The sequence below is a fragment of the Rousettus aegyptiacus genome, unplaced genomic scaffold, assembly GCF_014176215.1.
Source record: "Rousettus aegyptiacus isolate mRouAeg1 unplaced genomic scaffold, mRouAeg1.p scaffold_m13_p_4, whole genome shotgun sequence".
NCBI lineage: Eukaryota > Metazoa > Chordata > Mammalia > Chiroptera > Pteropodidae > Rousettus > Rousettus aegyptiacus.
The window spans coordinates 18,452,308-18,468,450 of record NW_023416307.1 but is presented as its reverse complement, the minus strand read 5'-3'; positions in this window follow the sequence as shown (position 1 = coordinate 18,468,450).

Here is a 16,143-nt window from a genome sequence, read left to right as displayed (position 1 = left end):
CCAAGCAAAAGTTTCCAAGAGGTCATTCACACATTTCCATTTGTAATTTTAGCATGACTGCAAATTTTCTTCTTTCATCTCCATCGACATTAATACAAAATTTAAAATAATAAAGGGCAACTATAGCCTTTTCTTCCCTACAGCCATATTGTAGGACCAAGAGATTAACTAAAGCCCAGTATCATTTTAAAAACCAAAACAAAATAAAAATAGCTCTTTGCCTAACCATTTTCAGGAGAAAAGTTTTTGTCTAATTTGTAAAAAATGACTGTTGATTAAAACCTAGTTATGCAGTCCAGATTGGTTTACTCTCAAAGCTGTTATTTGAATAGTAGATTAAATTTCTCTAAAGCACCAAGACTAGAAAAAAATGATTTGTCTTCTGTAGCGTTGCCCTAATATGGCTCTAATGAGAAGTGGAACCTTTCTTGTAACTTTGCTCCTTGGGTAGCTAAAGGTTTGGTTTACTCATCCTGGTAAAAGTTCCTGCTTGTTCATCTTCTTCTCTGAACAAAGACTGATTTTTATAAGAATTGGGTTAATAAATCTTTCCCTTAGGCATTGGGACTAGCTTCTCCAAGAGAAGCGGGCTGTTACTTTGCTTTTTGTCATCTTTCATCACAGACATGTTTACAAAAGGCAGCCAAAGCAGTGACGATCAATAGGGTCTCTGCTATCGTGAAAAAGGGTGATGGCAATGAATTTTAAACAATTTTAGCAACAAATATTGGCTGGCACATGAATCTGGATCTCTAGCAATTAGAGATACACACATTTTCATAGAATAATCTAAGCCTAGTCCTTCCAACCACTTTGTTAAACCAAGACCTGAGCGCTCATTGTTGTTTTTGGTTTCCCTGTTACAGCTGATAACATCAAACATTTAAAACTGAGTGCTGCTGCTGAATGCAAGGTTATCAATGGGTGCAAGAGTAACAGAGAACTTCAGGGCCTGAACTCCAGTATTCCCTTGTAATTTTCTTTCAGTTCTACCTCAAATATGTTTTTATGCAGAAAGAAACTTGGTATCAGTATGTTACTAAACACCAGGAATTTTTTTTTTTTGGAAAGGGAACAAAGGATTTTGAAGACATTGTAATAAAATGGAATCCTGAAAAATTATATTTGTTGCAAATTGTTCTAACACTTCACTTGTACATACATATTAACAACTCCAGGCATTCTGAACAACAGTCCCTGTTTGCAACTATTGTTAAATGTGAGGAAAGTCTTCGCCCCATGTAAGAAGGTCATCTCCTGATTTATGTATCCTTTTATAGAGACTGGTTATGCAAAATGGGTAAATTGCAGAGTACTGGGCTGCTGAAAGGAGAGAGTTGAGGAGACTGAGAGTGTTTTCAGAAGCACCTGGCATCTTTCCTGACAGTCTGTACCGCGACACTTCAAAAAATATAGGCAACATGGGAGAAAATGAGAACATGCATCCCAGGGCTCTAAATTCATTTTCATAGTTCCCCTATGGACCCTACTTCCAGCAAATGACCTGACCTTTTTTATCAGAACCAACAGCAGACAGCTAGCTGCCAGGGGGCTGGCTTGGGGGTGGGGATGGGGGGCAGACACAGAGAGAAAAGGCTAAAACATAAACTTTGAGAAATTTTTCTTTCAAATAGAACTTTCCAGAACACATAGGTTTTCCAAGAAAAAAAAAGTTAATGTTAAAAAATAATAATTCGAGAATAGTGTTAAGTAAGATATTCAAGTTAATATATTTGCATAAAATGGAATATCAGAAAGAATGATGATGGTGAAAGGAGGAAATGATGAAAATCACTTTTTCTTGATGCAGTTCAGACCTAGAGCAGGGTTCAGCCCAGGTGGTTACTATGTACATTCACTGGAGACTAACTAAAAAAATACAAGAAAAAGAGCGTCTCATTTAAAAAATATTTTATTTAAAACTATTACTAAATTAAAATATTACTAAAATAGTTAGAAAATATTTAAAAGGCTCTCAAATTCCATCTTAATTCCTTCAGCTCTGATTTGATTCCCTGCATTTGTTTCATTTTAATTTCTTTTCTTTTGGGTTTGAAATGGAAACAATTAAAATTATATTCTTATAATTCAAAAGATTGATAAGAAAATAAAAGTTTAAAAATAATATTTATTAAAAGCTAACTTTTTGGGGTTAGGCCAATTTTCTTTAGGCAAAATGCTTAGAAAATTCGTCTGTGCAATGATCAAAGGCATTATCATTTTCCAAACCCCTGAAGTCTTTCTTGCCTCCAGTGCAAGGTGCATTAGCTGACTAATAAGATTTCCAGATAGAAAATGAAAAGGGAAAGGCTGAGCCTGACACACAGAGAGAAGAGCTTAATAGACTTGCGTACATGCATTAGCCTATGACTCACGATTGATTTGCAGAGCACCACTGCCAACTCCATCTCAGAGGGTCCGCTGTTAACACTTCCCCTGATCCCTCCAACCTGCTCTTCCCTCAAATTATCTTACAAGCTTTCCAAGCAGATGCTTTAACTTAATATTTTCTCAAGGATGAGAGAATTTAAGTAGGTTCAAGCAAACCCATTTAATGTCTCACTTTTCTTGGCTGGTTTCAGCAAATATTAAGTTCAAGACTATTTTATAGGGTCTATATCTCTGGTAACATAGAAAATCAACTAATATTGAATTCTTAAAGGGCTGGGAAACTGAAGAAAAAGAGAGCCCTCTCTCCTTATGTAACAAAATTTTTTTTTCAAAATTTTTAAAGTTTTTGGAATTTTTTTTTAAACAAATAAGTTCAGTAACACTAGGCTAAAATGTATCAGACCCACAAAACTGTAAAAAATTTCTTTCATTTAGTTATCAAAATTGCTTCCCTCCTTGTTCCCTACTGTCTATTAATATGATAATCAAATATATGACTGGAAACGAATTGTTCTACCTGCATAAATGGAAAACTGATAGTTTTCTATTACCCTCAGTCAAGTTCAGAAATAAAATAGATTATGATCTTCAAATTGAAACATTCACTGAGATTTGTGTGGCAGTTTCTCATTCCCCTTTCATACTTTCAAGAAGATCCTGTGAGGACATCACTTATAAGAATTGTTCAGACATGCTTTCTGCTACACTGTTTCTTGGTGTGGGGTCGATAACTTGCATAACCACTAAACAAACCATAAACAGGCTAAAATGATAATAATCTAAAATATAAAAAGAAATAATAAGAAACTTCTACAAACCACTCCTTATTTATAAGTTCTCTAGATACTAATGCTATTTTGGAAACAGCCAGAAGAGAAGTCTGTTTAAAATTGCTTCTATTAGGGTGAAAAATTCGTGTTTAATTATTTATTCACTTTAACATTTTCAGGATTGAAATACAGAGCAGGTTTTCACTGTTTCATCAGCCATGTCTTGTGCATCCTCACCTTGGCCTGTAGGTAAAATTAGAGCTAAGATGTTTCATTATCGCCCCTGTTTTTCCTCTCACACAAGCCCCGATGACTCGGTTCCCATCTCGTTCGACCAGCTCAGGCCCCCAGCCAGGCTCTGTTGTTTTTTTTTTACGTGTGGCTAGAGAACATCTCTCCTCTCTCTTCACTTCAGTCACTTTCACTAGCATTGACATTTCCCTTCCACACCTTGCCCTTCTCTATACTTCACCTACTTTACCTACCAAATTCTAACCTTAATACAAACCAATATTTTAGGATCCTTAGTCCTTCTGGAGAAACCACACCACCATGCAGAGAGTCACACTGTTCCAGATGCTCAGTCACAGCTGGCTTGCAGCCCTCTCTGGCCAACCGCTTATACGTTCATAAGTTATCTCTGGCATCCCTCAAAATGGCAAGTCAAAACCATCGGCAAACTGTCCAGTTGTCCTCTGCTTCCCCTGCTGCCCCTACACCCTACTTGCCTTCTCAGACAGCACCCTTTTCTCTTGTTTTCATAGAGAAATTGAAGCCTTTCAGGTGTTCTCCCTTCTGATCACCAAGACTCATGCGTTGGTCCCTCCTTTTGATAGTCTTTTCTACTTGTCAAAGATCTGGGGATCTTTATCAGCATTTCCTTCCTCTTCTGTGCCTTCAGTTTCTTTCTTCTGTATCCCACATTCTGTCTTCAATAGACTACTAACTGATTTCTGCCTCCACTCTGCAAAAATTTCCTGGAGAAGTGTGCCAATGATCACCTCACATTGCTCTACACACACTTGTTTCAATTCTATTAGTTAGACAGCCTTATACTATTTGACACAGGTGATCACCCCATTCTTCCTGGGATTCCCTCCTCTCTTCCCTCTGTGGCCACATACATTCATAACTCTCCTCTTGTATTTAAGACCTTTCCTTTCAGTTTTATTCATTGATTTTTTTTTTTCTTATTCATCTTCTAAGTGCTTGTGATCTTAGAGGAAGCTGAAGTGGCCAAACCAGGAGTCAGAGCCATACAGTAGAACTCCAGAGTCCAGCTATGGTGGCTCCATATTGCCTAATGGCTAAACCCAATGGCTTCAGAGTTAAGCAAAAAGGGATCAACTCCAACCTCCTCCACTTACTAGATGGGGCAAGTTATTTAGCCTCTTTAGCACTGGTTTTCTTATGTATAAAATATAGGTAATAATACCTTCCAGACAGTTTCTGTGAGGAATAACTCTGATAATAACTGCAAAGTGTTTACAAATAGTAGTTTTCCAATAAATGGTATCTATTATTATTTTATTGGTTGTATGGCTTCTCAAATATTTGTCTTCATTTTCAAGGTTAAGCATGAGACAAAAAAAGTAAGGTGGAGAGTCACTGAGGACAGCATTATATTAGGAAAAGAGAGAGAGAGAGACATTCTTGTTACAATTAAAATGAACCAATTTAATGATTATCTGAACTATTTACCTTTAAGCCTACTTCTCCATTATGTTCAAGAAGTTTGCATTCTTTCGAGAGACACACTGACTTGAATGCCTCACCAGCACTGTTTACCAGAGCTCCTAACAGTCTCCTCTACCCTAATCTAGTCTCGATATGAACCAAGGACTCTAGGCTTGCAATTTCCAAAGCATATTAATGTGTCATCATCTTTTGACTATTTTTGAACACCAAAAACAGAAATATTTGATAAGACTTTAGTAAGCAAGTCAGAACATTTCTCATTGTGTGGAGAGTTTCTCTACCTATGGGTTTGTAATTTAAAGAGAAAAGAAAGTCTGTTGACTGTTTAAAACTCTTGACAAAGGGTAATTTTTTATATATATGTAAATAAAAGGGTAAAACCGCTATTGTCATACAAATATAAAGCAAACGTGTATCTATTTAACTCAGTTAATACAGGAACCAACAAGATGTTATAAGAAGAGTCAAAGAATTTACAGAAGCTTTAGAAATGTGCCGATAAATTACAGATAGATGTGAAACTGGCATTATCCACCTGGTAATACCTAATCTAGTTCCACAACACACAATTCAATTGTTTTTCATGGATAATTTTTTGTGTGTTAATATCAGAGTTGAATAGTTCAAAGATCATGAAAGAGAGAGCTAAACTTAACACAACATTCAGTACTGTTTTTGCCTATTTCAAAGTTTTTCACATTTTTTTGCCTGATAGTTTATCTCTTTAAACGAAAATGGATCCCAGTTTTGCTATGCCTTGATACTGTACACAGACAGATAAGTTCTACACAACAATACAGACTTAGAATGTGTTAACAGGTTCCAAAATAATACATAGTAGTCAGAGTCTGAATAAGTTAGAGAAGGCCTGATTTCTCCTAGAGCCAGTACTTTGTAATTGGGTGCAAAAGAATATCATCATGACTGTTCTGACTTACATCGCCCTCTCATTCCTCCTTTCTTCACCCCCCTTTGGGTTGCAATGTAAAGCTTGATAAAGGACCGCACTAGGAAGGAGAGGGATGGGTGGTGGTGCAATGTACATGGAGCTTGCTAGAGAGGCATCGTGGAATTTCCATAACGAGTTCACAATGGAATCATTGTCAGACCTCCCTCTGCTTTGACCCTGATGCTGTACGGGGCACATGCCCCACGGTTCATCCAGCTGGAGCTCTATGAGAACAAGGATGATGATGTCAGTTTTGGCACTCTGTTTAAGAACAACAAAGCCTGCGCCTAGTGAATTACATGAAGATGGATCACAACACTCAGCTTTGTATTTACAAAGACATTAGCAATAAACACGCATACCTTTCAGTAAAAAAAAAAAAAAAAAAAAAAAAAAAAAGCCATTTCCATCTCTGTGATAAAAGGAGGATTGCTTTTTTAAAAATCACAGGTAATTTTGAAAATACTATGAATATATGGAAAGGTTGTTTTGTCTTTATTTTCCACGAACTACAGCCTTTTGTCACTTACGTGGCTGTAGCCGTAACCGTCAATTATTATGTTAGCCTTTATAAAATTTTACAACTTTATTTTAATAATAATACAGAAAAAAAAAGATTGTAGTTTTAGAAGTAATTCGGGACAGGCTCCCTTAAAAATTTCTATAACATTCCTGGCACTTCTGATGAGGTTCCATTCTTTCTCAAAGAAAAAAGCTTTTATCTGACTTGCTCGTGCCTGAATGCCAATAGCAATGATTAAACTGAATGATGTTCAACCCCTTTATAAATGTCTTTCATTTTTAACCTACTCTTTCAAAGAGATAAGTAATCACTGTTTCTTTTACAATAATACCCATTAGTCAGGACTTTTTAAAATAAAATTAATATATTTAGATGAATCATCATAGAAGAGTCTCATGGTAAAACAGAGAACTTACAGAAGAGACCTTAGTCTGGTGGACTTTGAAGTTATTTAAATATCTGTAAGCTAATCCTTTCTCTTTTCATGAAAAGACAATTCCTATTATTTATTTGAGAGTATTGCCATTTTTGAAAAGATAAATGTGTAAGAATTTAATTGAAAACAAAGTCAGAAATCCTTGTAAATATACTGTTTCCTTAAGTACACACACATACACACACACGCGCACACACACACACAGCCCCAGAGAAAAAAGAACTTGTATATTGTTACTGAATTTCAAAAGGAAAAAAAAAAATGTTAAGAGAGATACAGCTACTGGTGAACAAAAGTGGAAGCATTTAGCTTTCAATCATCACAGCACTAACTCAAAACCTACAGTTTCAGTTCCGTAAAATCAAAAGCAATTTTCACTTTTTTTTTTTCACTAATTCTTGCCTTTCATAATAATAGATAACATATGATGAGTGTTTAATACATGCCAAACACTGAGCTAAGTCTTTTATATGCATTAATTACTTCTAACCCTGAACAACAATTTATGAAGCAAGGACTATTATTATCAGTCTCTTTTCATGGATAAAAATAAAAATAAGGATTTGAGAAGTTTAAACTTACCCAAAGTCACAGAGCTATAAGGATCCGTAGCAAACATTATCCTTGCTATATTTTGCTACAATGGCTTAAAAACTCAGTAGTTACAGTATTCCAAAATGCTTGTTAGGCTTTATAGTGATGTTTTCCAAACTTTTTGCCTTTCTCCTTAGAGTTCCAGTATGCACCATACCTTAATTTCTTTGTCTTATTTAGAAATGTTTATCACAATTTTTAGCTCAAAAATGCCAATAAAATTTTGTCTGCAAAGGCTCTCGTGGAAAAGGCCTTTTAGGGCCAAAACCTATTGGAATTTTTGAACTAAAAGTGTTTTCTTCCTTCCTCTGACCACATTAAATTTTTAAATAATACTATCCTTTCATCGTTTACTTACTTCACTTATCTTTTTTCTTTTGCTGACATGCGATCATTTTGACATCCTTTTAGTTTGGTTCAAAAGGAAATGAGTTAGACCACAATATAATAAGTGATAAAGCTCTCAGAGTTGTATTAAGTAAAAGTATTGGTTTGTCAGAATATTTTACACTTGTTGCTGGGTAATATTTAATTGTTTAAAATTTTAGGTAATAGGGAAAAAAAAATCATTACCCCAAACACAAAAATAATGAAATTTTTATCTTGAAAGAGCCAATCCTCTTTATTTACTCTCCTCGGCCTTGTTTCTTGGGTAGATAATGAAGGCAATAGATTTTTCCCTTTTAGAAGCTTCTCGGATGAAAACTTTTTTAAAGCTATGTGGACTGTCTATTAAACTGCAGGAAGGGAAGGCTGAAACTTTATCACTAACACCTTAACTATCCTGACTTCTTTCTCTGATTAGGTAACAACTTTCAGGACAAAAATAGAATATGAGCTTCCAGCATAAAGGAGGTGAAACCCCCCACTACCCTACTGACCCTCTGGGAGATTATACCCATTTCATAAATTAACACACAAGTGTGCACACATAGTCACAGACACACACACACACACACACACACACACACACACACACACATCTTGGTGAGACCCTTCACTATTTTTAGTTCTCTATTATTGAGTAAATGTTTTTTAAGGAGTCATTAGTTTGTTCTCTCTGAGGGCTGAGATTATAACTTTCTTGATGAGACTGCCTACCATTTTTAAGGAGCACACTATAAGCAAAAACAGGAAGTGAAACTGACTGAGAAATTCTAAATATAATGCAATGTCCATAATGGTAGTTTTGAAGTATCAAGTAATTTAGTACTTGGTGAGATTCAAGAGATCTAAGTGAAAAAAATTCCTCCATTTCTTTCAACTTACGCCCCTGCCTGGAGCATAGTAATGGCGGTACCAGTGCCCTCTTAGAGACAGCTGAACAGTTTGTGAGACCCAGTGCAAAATGACAATGTGCCTTAAGAGAGACTACAATATAACTTATTTTCCTTTCCTCCATGGTCTCTCTCGGTCTCTCGGTCTCTCGGTCTCCCGGTCTCTCTCTCTCTCTCTCTCTCTCTCTCTCTCTCTCTCTCTCTCTCTCTCTCTCTCTCTCTCTCTCTCTCCAAATCACAGTGTTTTACATTTTCTATTTAGTGTTATATTTCTGCCGGGCCTAGCACCAACCCTCATAGGCACCCTGGGGCCCCACCCTATCACTCAATGCGTACATCGAGCCCACCAGCTGCTGGGTTTCTCCTCAGACCTGTCACAGGACCTACACAGGAAGGTGTAAGTAATATGTCAAGGCCCAACTAGGGACAGGGAAGTCGAGTGAGGCATCTCCTTTCCCACTGCACCTCCTCCCCAACCTGTGGCGGACAGTTGACCTTTAAGAGAGAGCAGCCGTTGAGATGGGACCTCCTTGGTACCTGGATTGGGGGTAGGCGAGAGGCTTGCACTAGCTGAGCGTGTCATGGCACTGCCAACTTGCAGTGGTGACCACTGTTGCCCTATCCTTCTCCATGATGCCATGGGGCACTTGCGCCTGCACTTGCACTTGCCCAGGTCACAGGAGTGACCTGTAGGGGATGGAAGCATCAGTGCAGGTGAAATAGGTCAGGTTGCTGCCCAAAGAGTCAGAAGCCAGGGGACCAGGCTGTTGCTGAGAATCCTGGAGGGTAGGCAGGTCAGAGGAGAACAGTGCATGTGAGGCAAGACTCTATGCCTACCATATACACTCTATTGTTTGAAGTTATAATTATTATTTGGGATATCAAGGCAGCCACCTCCAAGCATTAAATTCTTATATGAAGCCCTTCTGAGGACACAGTGCTGGTCCCAGGTGACTGAGCTGGCATTATGCTCATGCGATCAGCCCTGCCCCTTGCCAGCGATCTCCCTCTCTATCATCCGACTGTCATCACTTATTAACTCTAAGAAAGGAACTCACTGTGCATTACTCTCAATTTCCTTTAACAGTTGTTACTCTAGGATGAAATTAAAATGCCTTAGCCCACCATAAAAGAAGCTTCAAAATCTGGCATCGCCTTCCTCAGCAGCCTCACCTCTTTCCGCTGCTCTTTGCTATAGCTGTTGAGCTCCCATGGCAGTGCACCTCAGTCTCCTCTCACCCAGCATCGTACCTTTCTCCTTGTTCTCCTTCGCATACTCCTCCATGCCTTGGCATAGTCCCTGGAGCATACTTCCGGTGATCAAAACCCAGGGAACTATCAGATAATACTAAATCAAATATTTGATCCTGAATGAAAGTCCACGCCAACTTTACTGGTTTCCCTTTCACACAGAGGGAGTAGGGTGGAGGGGCAGCAGAGAAGGCAGAGGACAAACTGAACAGTTTCCCAGTGCTTGTGACTTGCCATTGTGTGGAACGGCAGATGCTACTTCCAAAGAACACATAAATGGTTGGCCAGGGGGCTGCAGCCCTGATGGGATCTGGAGCAGTGTCTGATGGCACGGTAGTGGGGTTTCTATAGCAGAATTCTAAGACCTAACATATTAGATTGGTTTAAGATTAGGGCTAGCTACCTGGTGTGTAGAAAAAGAAAAGTGTAAGAGAAATGGCAAAACTAACGGAAGCGACTAAAATAATAAAGGAGGAGGGATTTGGTCTAGCAGTATGTAAAACAGTTGGGCCTAATTGGTCAAATCGAGCTGGTCAAATAAACGAATTAATCGATAGGTTTCCATAGGAGGAAGAATAGGGGTATGAAAAGAAAGATGTTAGAAAGCTTGAAGAAAGTTCACCCATTTTGAATTATTCTATTATAGAGCATAAAATGGTATAATTTAGGTCAGATAAAGATGTTTTGTGTTTGTCTTTCTAAAATGAATAAAAATGTTTAAAAATTTTTAAGGAGATCTCAGTTTGAATCAGATTGATCCAGAAATGGCTTTTTCCACTAATATTTATGAATAAAGTGATTTGAAAAATCAGAAAATGGAACTTAAAAGTTGTGCACTCCGTTCTTTTGCTGCCAATAAACTGATTTGGGGGTTTTAGCCATTTGAAGGTAGATTTACTAACAAGCGAAATCTGGAAATGCAAAAAAAAATACGTTTAGAAGGTATAGTTTGTGGTTGTCATGAGCTACTGAAAGTTTGAGAACGTTACACATGGTAGGGTAGTTAATAAGTGTCTTAAAGACTTTTAAAGCCAAGTGATGATTCAGTCAATATTTTAGAAACTCACTCTGCATCAGTATAGAAAATGGAGTGAAAGAGAGAAAGAATTGAATCAATTAAGATAGGAGGATGTGTGTGTGTGTGCGTGTGCGTGTGCATGTGCGTGTGTGTGTGTGTGTGTGTGTGTGTGTGTAAGAAGCTCCAATTACTTTCCTCTATTTCACCACTGGTTTTTAGGAAGATCATAGAAGTGAATGCCTGGGTCATATGTGTATGTTTAACATTTAAAGAAACTGTCAAACTGCTTTCCAAAGTGGTCGCACCACTTTACATACTCACCAGCAGTGTATGAGGATTCAGTTCCTAATATCCTCACCAACACTTGATATTGTCAGCCTTTTCAATGCTCATTTGTGTGTAGTGTATCTCATTGTGGTTTTATTTTGCCTTTCCCTAATGTCAAATAACAATGAGCATCTTTACGAATGCTTGTCATTTATACATCTTCTTTGTGAAGTCCCTGTCCAAGTCTTTCATCCCTTTTTAAAATTGGATTTTTGTTTTTTATTATTAAGTTTTGAAAGTTCTGAATAAATTCTGGATACAAGCCATTTTTCAGATCTATGCTTTGCAAGTAGGTTCTCCCAGTATATGGCTTCTCTTTTTACTTTTTTAAACAATATCTTTCAAATAGCTAATGTTTAAAATTTTGATAAAATATAATATATCCATTTTGGGAGGAGAACTCCGCTTTCTGCTTTCGGTGTTCCAGCAAAAAAAAAAAAAAAAAAAAAAAGAAAAAATCATTCCTGAACCGAGGTCATCAGATTTTCTCCTAGAAGCTTTATAAGTTTAAACTTTATATTTAGGTTTATTATCCATTTTAAGTTAATTTTTGTATGTGGTGCAAGATGTAGATAAATTTCTTTTTGTGTATGTTGATAACTAATTGTTCTATCATTATTTGTTGAAAATAGTCTCCTCTCTTCATTAAATTGCTTTTAAACTTTTGTTAGAAAATCAGTGTTCTAATTCTGGACCTCACTCTTTTCCTTTGGTCTATTTTTATATTGTGATGGCAATGCCACACTGTATAGTATGTTTCTAGTTATTATATATAGAACTACATTTTAATATTATATATTTATAAATTTCTTCTTGAAGCCAAGTAGTGTAAGCCTTCCAACTTTATTCTTATTAGCTATTACAGGTCTTTTGCATTTCTGTTTGAAATTTAGAATCGGCTTATCAATTTCTACAAAAAGCCCTATTGATATTTTGACTTCATTGATCAATTTGGGAGTAACTGACATCTTAACAATATCGAGTCTTCCAGTCTATGAACATTGAGTATCTTTCAATTTATTTAGGTTTTCATTAATTTGTCTAAGCAATGTTTTATAGTTTTTAATTTATAGATTTTATCAAACCTATTTCTAAGAATTTTACATTTTTGATGCATTTTAAATAGTATTACTTTTCTGATTTTAACTTTCAAGGAAACTACATATTTCCATTAGGCCACATTACTCATTTTAATTTTCTCAGGCACCATGTTCAAGTCTTCATTAATTCAAAATTCCTGCAGACATTTTTAAGCTATTACATGGCCACTTTTCTCTTTTCCACTTAATCCTTGGAAGAGAAATCCTGCTCTTCTTCATACAATAAATTTATCCTGCTGATAGAGTTTAAGAAAGGTACTTAGTAAAAAACTAAATGAGGTTATTTACTCAATTGTAAAGATAGCTTTAATGAAATTTTTTAAATATAAACTCCTGAGGCTGATTCATTTGACAATAATAGCCCAAATAGTGAGCTTCTTTCAAGGACAGTACAGAAAATAAAAATATTTTGATTAAGCTTCCTTTGAACTACAATGGATAAAACACTGTAGGGGACATGTTTTTACCTACCTATATTATATTAACTGCTGAGACACCAGAGAGTCATTTAGTAAGTTACTTTTCCAGAGCACTGGATAGTGTTTGGTTCTCTAATGGGATTAATTTAACTAAAGCAGTTAATTGAATCAATTCGTTTCCCCAGAGAAGCTTTTACTCACCCTCCATTTTCCACTAAATTAAGGATTGGCTGCATTTCCTTTTTATTTATTTATTTATTTCTGTATTTATATTTAGCATAACTCCTTTGGTAACCTAGTATTTAATTTACAAAATGAGTTAAGAAAAAGATTAATTATGAATTTTGGCAGGAGCCATAAGGCATTTGATAAAAGCTTAGAATGTAATTATTTCTAAAATCACAGATGAGTGTGGTCTTTTCTTAAGACCCACTGAATCATACTCTGGAATGTGAGTCTTGAAAAAAAAATCTCTATCAAAATGTAATAGAGTTGTTTAAATTATGTGAACTGGGTATCTAAAAATATAGTCAGGCACTCGTGTATGTGTGTGTGAATATTAATATGGTTTTTCATATTCCTATATTCAATCTCAGAGTTAGAACCATTTTTATAGATTGCTGAGCATAACCAGGTGTTTTAAGTTTCATGCTAGTCGATTACATTATTAACCAAAATATCAGTCAAAAAACTATTATAATTCTCACAATACATCTGGCCTCAGTTTCCAGCATATCTGCCAGACTGAGACATTCTAAATTTGGATTTAGGTCCAACTTTTGCCGTGTTTAAAAGTACAATATTGGACAATCAGTATTACTCTTTTGTATTAGTTTTTGGGGTTCACCATACCAAAATACCACGGACTGGATAGCTTAAACAACGAAGACTTATTTCTCACAGTTCTGAATGCTGAGAAGTCTAAGATCAAGTCACTAGCAGATTCAGTACCTGCTGAGAGGCCACTTCCTTGTTCACAGATGGCTGTCTTCTGGCTGCATACTCACAAGGAGATGGGGTAAGGGAGCTCCCTGGGGTCTTTCTTATAAGGAGACTAATCTCATTCATTTCCACCCTCCTGACCTAATCAACCCCCAACAGCCCCATCTCCAAATACTGTCATATCAGGGGTTAGGTTTTAACATATAAGTTTTGGGGGGACACAGATACCTTCTCTCTATGTGCTCACACCTGTGTACATTCATGTGACTGGTGTTTCTGTCTTAATCTCTCCATCTGGTGGGATACCAGTCAGATTGGATTAGGGCCCACCCAAATGACCCCATTTTAACTTAACTACCTCTTCAAAGGACCTGTTTTCAAATATAGTCACATTCTGAGTACTGGGGGTTAGGGTTTCAACATAAGAATTTTTTGAAGGAACAATATTTAGCTCATAATACTCTTTAAGTCTTTGTTTTTTCATTCCTGAAATGCATGATTAAACTATCATTAAAAATAATTCAAGGGTTAATATTATTTTGAAAAGATGACCATTGCCTTTTCTCCAAATAAATATTGTGACTTTCAGTGTCCTTGGTTGCAAGCATCATAAAATGACCCTGGCCAACTTAAAGTATATTTGTTGATACTGTGGGAGATCGGAGAAAAAGAGGAGGCTAGAGACTTTGACCAACAAACAGGAGAGATCCCCACAAGCTGTTCCCTGCTTTATTGCATTCGGGAGACGTCTGGCACATGGGGTCCACTGTGGGAGGCTGTCACCAGCTCCCACCAAAACCATGCACAATGGGGGGTGGGCGGCGAGCAGGAGACTCCTAAAAGGATGTGCACACCAAGCCCCAGGAGAACAAAAGCAAGGCAAAGACGCTGTGAGCTTTGGGGCTGTGCGCCTGAAGTCCTGGACTTTGAGACTGCAGTGGGATCACAGTCAGCACCCTCGCGGCGGATTTGCTCCCTAGCAGTGCCAGTGGCCCCTGGCAGCAGTGACCTCAGGGGCCAGTGGCCTCACCGAGAGCAGGGCCAAGGCCCTAGTCCCCACCTGGACGAGAAGGATGTGATACCAGCCTGTCGTCGCAATATTAGCCACCCAGCCTACCTATTCATGACATATTTAATACCGAGTCCTCCCCACTTCCCTAGAACCTTCGTTCTTCCCCGGCTGCTCTTGGGCAGACTAGGCCAGTCTTCCTAGCGGAAGGGTAAGTCTTGGGGAGCCCTTCTGTCCCTAGTACCGCAATCGAGCACCTCAGGGTGGGGTGTGGACGTGCCTCCTGGGATTGGATGTGTGACATGTTACTTAAAGAGTCCCAGGCGGGAGGTGGGGGTGGGGTTGACGGAAGCCCCTGGGCATCCTGAGGTGCCTCCCAGGCTAGGCACGCCAGTTTCTGCTGTAAACTCCAGACTCCTTCTGTAGGTTCTCAGAGAACCAAAAAAAGAAGAAGAAAGAAGAAAGAAGAAAGAAGAAAGAAGAAAGAAGAAAGAAGGAAGAAGGAAGAAGGAAGAAGGAAGAAGGAAGGAAGGAAGGAAGAGGAGGAGGAGGAGGAGGAGGAGGAGGAGGAAGAGGAAGGAGAAGAAGAGGAAGAGGAGGAAGAAGAAGACGACTCGGAAGAGGACTAAGACTGAAGAAATAAGACTCCTAGGACAGAGTAATACATGACTCCGACCGAATACGATTCCTTTGAGGTGACGATGTCATGTTTGACTGAGTCATTCCTCCTCATTCCTCCTCCTGTCTCCTCCTTCCTTCTCCTCCTTCCTCCTCCTCCTCTTCCTCCTTCCTTCCTCCTCCTCTTCCTCCTCCTTCCTTCCTCATCCTTCCTTTCCTCCCTTCCTTCTCCTCCTTCCTTCCCTTCCTGTCCTTCCTCCTCCTCCCCTTCCTTCCCTTCCTCCGTCCTCCTCCTCCTCCCCTCCTCTCCTCCCCTCCTCCTGAAGAAGAAGAGGAAGAATTGCAATGCACTCCAGCACCACCCCACCAACCCTGCAAAGTGACAGATAACTACTAAGAACATCTTACGATATCTAATTAATGTCAAGTTTAATATGATTGGAAGAGCTGACAAAACAATAAAGCAAACAATCTCCTGGTGTTTTTAATTGCTCTTGACAATTGTGTTTTGACAATAAATTGTATAAATAAAATTCATATTAAAAGTGGAAGTAGAAAGCACTACATTCAAAAGCTGAACTATCTTTTATTTACTCAGAAATCTTTCTAAACTCTATTGGCCTCATCTGTAAAATGGGAATATATCTGATTTATCTGTTAAAGGTAAGACTTAGAAATAGGTAGATTTTGGCTTACACCTTAAAATTGTAAGCTTTTTGATTACATATTGAAGATGTGACAGGTTTTTATCCCTATCTTCCATCAGTATCCCCATTCTTCATCTTTCACTGGTTCTTTTTGAAAGGTTAATTCTCCCAAAA